The following is an 8,497-nucleotide window of genomic DNA, read 5'->3' on the forward strand; positions in this document are numbered from 1 at the left end:
AGACCTGATGCTAAAAGTGAAGTTACACAGAGAAATCGTGTGTGCCTTGTCTATTTCAAGGAACACAGCTTGGGCAATAAGGACATGACCACTAAAACACCCCTCTTCCAGAGAGCACCAAGGTGAGCTATTCTCTGTACGGAGGGCAGCAGATAGGAAAGCTTTCTAGGTTTTGGAAGAGGCCCACTGGTATAAAAGCAGGTCTTCCATGTTTGAGCTGAAGAATCTGGTTCCATTTCTTACCTTCAGCCACCGTGGACGTCAGCCGGGCACCACAGGAGGCAACTAAAGCGGCCCAAATGAGCAGCCTTCCAGTGATCTCCATCTTTGCAGCATGCCTCAGGGCTCGCAGGCTTTTATATTTCTGAGTTTCATAAGCTTTCTGGCACCTCGGGAAACGTGTCCGTTTGGCCACACCAGCGGTGATGCTGGTGAGAAGGCCACAGCTGTGGGGCTGCATCCTGGCCAGCAGTCTCCCATATGGCACTCGTTCTTCCAGGTCACTCCGCAAAGGGCTGTGCGCCAGCAGCCCAATTCTACACAGGGCTCAGCAGCTCCATCACAGCTTCCCCGGCCTTGATCTGTACTTGGACCTTGGCCCCATCTGTGCAGATCATGAGTGAGGTGGTACCACTGGCTTAAGGGCTGAGGAGGAGCAGAGGATGGGGAGGGTAGCACAATGCAGGTCAGGCCTCCCTGCAAGGATTTCTGGCCTTGTCCCTCTGACGCAGATAAAGTGGGTGGATGAGAGTCCCTCAGGTACTGAGCTTGTAACTCAGAGTCAGAAGTCCTGGTGTCCAACAGGAGACTAGGAAGAAGGGTGGGTATGTGAAAAGGTTGCCCATTCCTTCATCCATTTGCTTTACACTCAGTCACTGAGAACACGTTTATGGCTCACTGTTCTAGGAGTTGGGAATGCAGAACTGAGAATAAGACACATAGATTTTACTCTAGTGGAACTGCATTCTAAGTGGGGAAAATAGATAGGAAATGAAAAATCCATATAGGGGCAAGTGGGTTGCCGGTGCTAAAACAGGGTGATTAGATAGAATGTGGAAATCTTGGGAGGGAAAAGATGCAGATTAGGACAAAGGCAAGTATCTTGAGAAAATAAAACAGAAGAAAACACAAAATGATAAAAACGGTCATTTATGATCTACCTTGAGAGATTTAAGATAAAAGTGCATGTGTAAAGGCCCTGGGGCAGGAACTTCTCTCGTCCATGTGTGAAGGAGAGGGAAAGGGAGATGGAGGAAAGGCCAGGCAATAGTTGATGGAGACAGACATGTAGGGCAGGGAGAACCTCAATCATGTTTAACTTCCCAAGGACATTTTCAGTGAAGGGCCAGTTCTAGGAATGGTGGTTTAAATGAGAGCGTCCCCACAAGGCTAATGCATTTGAATTCTTGGACCCCAATTGGTAGAATTGTTTAGAAGGATGAGACAATGTGGCGGCCTTATTGAAGAAGGTATGCCAGTGGGACTCGGATTTGAGGTGTGAAAATTTCACCCACACCGTTCCCAGTTAGCTTGTTCTGCCTCATGCTTGTGGATCAGATGCAAGCTCCCAGCTACTGCTTCATTGCCATGTCTGCCTGCCTGCATGCAGCCATGCTACCTACCATAATAGTCATCGACTCACCCTCTGGATCCATAACTCCAAACAAATCCTTCTTCTATAAGTTGTCTTGGTCATGGTATCATATCATAGCAACAGAAAAGTCACTAAGATGCTAGGAATCATCCAGAAGCCCCTTGAGGGTCAAATGAAGGATGGTTACCTAGAATGAAACCTTCCTGTACCCGTCCACTCTTCTGTGTTTCTCCAGATTCCCTGATGTCCAATCCTCATTTGGTCTTGAACTGTGATTATGGGAGGGGAAAGTCCTCAACTGTGCCCCAGCAAGGTGAGCCTCGCTAAGGAGTGACCCTTGCATTGAGGAGTGGTGTTTACAAGGAGTTTGGGAACTCCCAGATCCCTACACAGCTCTGTGGATTCCTATCCACACAAGCACTCACCTAAGAGTCAGGGACGTAGTGTTTATGTGGGGCAGCGGGTGGGATACCTGCACTGGCATCCTTCTCATTACTAAGAACTGTCCACAGTTAGCTATATCTGTGCACAGTCACCCCATACGGGGTGTGGCCTCAATCACTCATTCTTCTCATGACGGAATTTCCTCTCTCCCCTGTCCCTAGGCATCAGTGTGTGAGAAGTCTTTGTAGCCACCCTGGGAGGGGAGGAACACCTCGGGTCCAGGTAGGTAGAAACCTGCTTTGTGTCATGGCCATGAGTCAGGGTTTCTATGGGCCAGGAAGACCTCCTCTCACAGATGGTCCCTACACAAGTCCCACTCTAAAGTAAAGTAAGGGGTGGCTGGGGGAGGTCATGGAGCTCCCTGAGTGAAGGCCAAGTTGAGTTTCAAGATGAATCCATTAGTTATAAAACCCCTGTGTGTGTTCTGACCTGCTGCTTAAGATGAAAGTTCCCCAATTACCTTGTCCCACCTGCCTCATGTCCCTTCCAATACCCAAACTAGACGTTGGGTAAGGAGAAGCTGCCACAGGTCTCCCCATATCAGGTACTCAGCTCCCCACTGGCTGAGGTTAGAAGGTCCTCAAGTGTTTTCTATCCATGAGGAACTTGCTGTTAGAACAAAGAATCAAAGCCAAGTAAGGGATGAAGGCAATGTTCTGGAAACTCATGAGAGACAGATTGGTTCCCCTAGAGAATCGTGGGGCAGTGCCCTGGAGCACCTAGTACAGGGGTGGGGCTGGAGTGGGGCAGGCATGCAAGCATGCTATCTGAAGAGCAACTGCATCCCTTACTGCATCCCCCACATGTTGTCTATCGATAGGAGGCAGCTGCTCTTGCCATTTCCTGTTCCGTTCCTTCTTAATTCCCCTCAGTAGGTGGCAGCCCATCACTAGCTTATAGCTTGGTCTGTGAACTCTTTCTGTGGTGCCCAAAGGCCAAGCTAAGGAGAGGAAATTCATGGTGATTGCAGGTGAGGCATCTGTGCTAGGAAGGGGCTGCAGGGGCCTCATAGACAGAACAGAAGTGCTGAAGGTGCACCCTCTTACCTGTGCCGTGATGAAGGGCACCTGGGCTTCAGGCTTGGGTTACAGGTTTATGGTGTAGTTGATTTTATCAGCAGAATCAGCACTGGCCAGTGGAAAAAGGATCTAAAGAGGACACCTGGTTCTGAACAGATGTGAAATCTGGGTGGTCAGTGGTGGGGACAGTCACAGGTTTGCCTGCTCCTGTTAGCACACATGCTCGCTGTCTTTTCTGAAGAAGGGGCTACTCTAACTCAGATCAGCTCAAACTCAGGGTAGTTGACAGTGACCTTGAATACCCAATTGATGTGGGATTCCCCTCTGTGTGCTGTGAATACCATTGTTTAATAGAGAAACTGTTTTGGGCCCACGTTAGGGTAGAAAAGAGCTAAGTTGGGAATACTAAATTGAATGCTGGGATAAAGGAGGCAGATTCAGGAGAAGCCGGAGCTGCTGCCAGAGACAGACACATTGAAATCTTGCTGGTAGGCCATGAGCCTCGTGAGAAAATATAAAACAATGGAGATGGTCATTTTTGCATGTAAGAGCTAGCTAGCAATACACTTAAGTAATTGGCCAAGCAATGATTTCATAAGGATTCCCCTGCTTCCACCTCCCAGGTGGGATTATAGGGCATAATTAGGCTACACATTCCTTTTCTTTAGAAGCCACAAAGATGACCCTATCATTAAATCCCAGCCCATGTAAATCGAGATATGTTCCATCAGGATGTACCCACTATCTCCCAGTGAGTGACACCACGTTGGGAAATTGACAAGCTGGATTGAGGAGGAACAACCTCCCATACTTTATTGCAACTAAAATTAGACATGCCCTGAAGTCAACCTACCCGTTCCTTCTGGGACTGAAAAAGTACAGGGCACTTATATTTTCTATTCATTTTCCTGTTTTTTTTTCTAAAATGTATTAGAAATCTCATAATGAGTATTGATATTAGAAGTATAACTAAGAAACATAATTGAGACAATCATTGTTTTCAATATTGTACATTTATACAAAAGTACATAAATATCATGGTAGGTGATACACGACAACAGAAACACTATAGAAAGTGGATTGATTAAGAAAATATTCCACTAGGGAATTGAAATATTGATCATGAAGATTTCTTTTCATCCACCATTGCAAAGTCAGAGTCCTTCTTTTATGCTACAAATGCAAGGTGGGAGGGCACCAACGTCTGTATAGACACTGCAGGCATCACAGCACTGGAGAGTACGACAAGACTCCATAGGGATGGGTTTGGCCTGGAGGATGTTCTCATGGCTGACTTTGCATGGATAAATACAGCTCACAGCACTGTCTGTTTCTTCTACAATTCTTAAAAGAAACAGAAAAAAATGAGCTTAGAATTGTTGTTTTCAGTGAGCTTCTAAAATCATGAGGGTTGTATGGGAAGTCCAGGCCTGAAGCCCATCACACATCTGACACCAGCCTTGGGGTGAAGCTCTCTGCTCCTTCCCTATCTTTTCCTCTCCTACAGTTGCTCTGCATGTGAACCCAGGTTGCCAGTTCAAGCAAGCGAGAGGGACTTGCATACCAGTATCTACTACAGATCCCTGAGATGTGGGAATGGTGAAGAAGGTGCTAGAGTTGGCTGGGCTCAGCTCTGGTCTCCACCATATACGTCCCGAGAAAGGGACACCATTACTGCTGACAGCCTGCCTCTCATACTCAAGGCTTCTCTCCCAATCTTCAAACATCTCTCATCTGACTTCCACCCCTGTCAGCTGTCCTCCATGGAGTCTCTATTCTCTTGACCCACTTCACTTTTCCCACAGCCATTGACAATGAATGAGGGGACATGTGAGCTCCCCAGTGAGTGGGAAGAGGTCATTATGGCCACACAGGTCCTCCCCAAGGCATCATCTGTGGATTCCCCAGCCTACAGCTCCAGAGAGGGAAAGGGTGCTCAGCCAGGGCACTATAAAATACTGTAGGCACACCCGTTGAGGCCAAGTGACAAAGAGCAATGTTCGTAAACGCACACACACGCACGCAGACACAGACACACCTACACACACACACACACACACACACACACACACACACACACACACACAGAGTCCAGGCGGAGAGCAGTGAATTTGTAAGCTCTCAGCTCCAAGCTAGAAGGAAAACCTCCAAGCTTCTGTACCCATCTGCCACCATCCTCCCAAATGGCCCTTGACTTTCCCCTACTAGTGGCTACTGTAGTAAGAAATGGCCCTGCTCCAGCTGAGGGCCCAGTGTCCCATTAGAAGGGGTATTCCGCATTCTTACTTAGCTGCATCCAGTGCCTTGACTACTTTGGAGTAAAGACGGAGGACAACTCCTATCAATACAACCAAGGCTGCCAGGATCACAGCACAAATGACGATCAGGATTATTGTTTGGTAGTCAAAATGTTTCCTCATACCTGGGCAGAGAAAAGAGCAGACAAGCAGTGAGTGAGGCCTCCCTCCCACACAGCCATTAGCAGGCCCCACACACTTCCTTCAGTGAAGGGGAAATGGGCCTCAAACACAGATTACATGGAATCCAGAGGGACTCTTTCCAGAGAGGCCTTACCTGGTCCAAGGTGGACAGGAGGGAAATTGTTTATGTAAAGAGGATTCAACTGTAAAACCCTGGATTAAAAAGGAAAAGAACAAACCAAGCATAGAAACACGGGCAGAGGACAAGGCAGACAAGCAGAAATAAATTGACTCTCAATAAATCGAAGGCCCACCCTGGAGCTGGCAGTTGCCTCCTTCCCATGTGCCCGGGCCTCCTGAATTCAGCTTGTATCGGAGTCACAGCCAACCCTAGCCTGAGTGTGAGCTTTGGAGATCTTGTACAGGAAAGACAACTTCTTAGCCAGAACTCCAACAGTCAGAGAGCCTGAAAATCCATTTTGTAAATAGTGGAAATTATGGGAGGCAGGAATGGGGTGGGATGGATGAGTCAAGTATCGAATGTTGCCGCTGTCCTAAGAGCTGAGCCTTCAACATTTCTCATTTGGAATAATGAAGTTCTTTACACTTAACTCTGACACTCTCAGGTGAAAAGTGAACCAGGGAAACAGACTTTTCAGCCACCCAGAGCCTACCTGCCGCTTTCTGATTCTTCTTCTCATTGTTCAAAGCCGACATTTATAAAAAATACCATTAGACAACCAAAATAAACCTTTGGAAACAATGCTAACCATAGGTTAACTTCCTAAGAGTTACTGGTTAGGGAGGATGCAGAAACATCCAAGAAACAACAAGGTATTGTCAATGTTCTTTATTGCCCCCCATAACTAGATGGTTAGACTCCATACACTTGGTTGCTCGGACAAAGAAATCAATCTCAAACTGACCAGGAAACTCTCCTAATGACTCATTTTCAAAGAGCCAGAAGGTGATGTGCAGGCTGCTAGGGGAAAAATGACCTGAGGTCTTACTCAATGCTGGTTTCTGTTCCTACGACTCTAACCTGCCAGGCAGTGCATACTCTGGTATATATGTAAGAGGCAACAGTGGCATGACTGATTGGTGCATGGGATGGGGGGGGTGGTGAGTAACAAATTACTTTCTGATTGATTTGAGGCCTGCTCCACAGGAGAAAATTCATGTCTAGTAATGTAATCCTAGTCAAAAACCTTGGCTGGGGAGGTCATGGGATTTAGAAGGGAACCCACTACTCATATTTTCCTACGTGGTCATGTCGTTAAACTGCCTTTTAATATTTATGTGTAAGCCCATAGGTCAATGCTGGTCTCAGCTTTGGTCAGAGAAGCTCCATTTTTGGAGTGGGCAATAGTTAATGCTCACCGTAACTGGTTAAAGCTCTAAGAATATGTGACTGTGGGTACTGAGGCATAGAGGACGCATGTGTTATCAATCCCACCTATGTTTTAACCTATGGGGCCAAGCAGTTTCTTTATTACTTAACCAATGAAATCAACAGATTGATATATGACACTCCCACATCAACTAGGGCCCAGGAAACACTGCAGAAGAGGGGGAGCCAAAGAGTGTCTTTGCTTAGTGTTTACCCCAAGATATTTCTAACACTAGATGTTGAAATAAGAGTGGCGGGCTGCATCCCCGCCACCCGGCCGCCCCACGGCTTGCTTTACCCGAAATAATTACACGGAAACTGTATTCTTTTAAACACTGCTTGGCCCATTATATCTAGCCTTTTCTCGGCTAACTCTCGCACCTGTACTAGCCCATTTCTTATAATCTGTGTAGCCCACGAGCTGGCTTACCAGGAATGATCTTAACCTGCGTCTGCCTGGAGTAAGAGAATCATGGCGACTCTCTTACTCAGCTTCTTTCTCCCAGCATTCTGTTCCGTTTACTCCTCCCACCTATGTTTTAACCTATGGGGCCAAGCAGTTTCTTTATTACTTAACCAATGAAATCAACAGATTGATATATGACACTCCCACATCAACTAGGGCCCAGGAAACACTGCAGAAGAGGGGGAGCCAAAGAGTGTCTTTGCTTAGTGTTTACCCCAAGATATTTCTAACACTAGATGTTGAAATAAGAGTGGCGGGCTGCATCCCCGCCACCCGGCCGCCCCACGGCTTGCTTTACCCGAAATAATTACACGGAAACTGTATTCTTTTAAACACTGCTTGGCCCATTATATCTAGCCTTTTCTCGGCTAACTCTCGCACCTGGACTAGCCCATTTCTTATAATCTGTGTAGCCCACGAGCTGGCTTACCAGGAATGATCTTAACCTGCGTCTGCCTGGAGTAAGAGAATCATGGCGACTCTCTTACTCAGCTTCTTTCTCCCAGCATTCTGTTCCGTTTACTCCTCCCACCTATGTTTTAACCTATGGGGCCAAGCAGTTTCTTTATTACTTAACCAATGAAATCAACAGATTGATATATGACACTCCCACATCAACTAGGGCCCAGGAAACACTGCAGAAGAGGGGGAGCCAAAGAGTGTGTGGTGAGGAGTGCTATGTCCTCCTGTCTTGTGGCCATGGCTTTATAGCAGCTGTGATTGCCTACAAAAGATCAAGTCAATTAAAATGTCAGCATATTAAAGAAATGGCCTCTTGAAGCCCTATGCAGCCTACTGGGGGCTGTTGGGACAGCCAGACATCATTTGCTTTGGGATATGACCACTAAGAACTTGTCCATCCATGGTGGACGGCACCTCACTCATGTGTACATTGTCAGAACCTATTAGATTTGGTAGGTTATAGAAATTAAAATTTAAAAAGATGATAAGAGTAGGAAAGAGATGTCAGGAAGCTTTCTGGACACTTAGAGGAAGGTGTGTAGGATCGAGGTATGCTGTATACATATGTGACATGTGAAATTTTCAAAGAATAAAACTCTTACTTAAAACAGGAAACTGTAGTTACTGAGGTCTAAGTTTAAAGAACTTACTTTCAGAAGTGTGGGCTGCTTGAATGGACGGCCACTGTCAGCTCTTCCATCT

This window comes from Microtus oregoni, unplaced genomic scaffold (genome assembly GCF_018167655.1).
Source record: "Microtus oregoni isolate MIOR12 unplaced genomic scaffold, Mior012 000016F_ref0000370, whole genome shotgun sequence".
NCBI lineage: Eukaryota > Metazoa > Chordata > Mammalia > Rodentia > Cricetidae > Microtus > Microtus oregoni.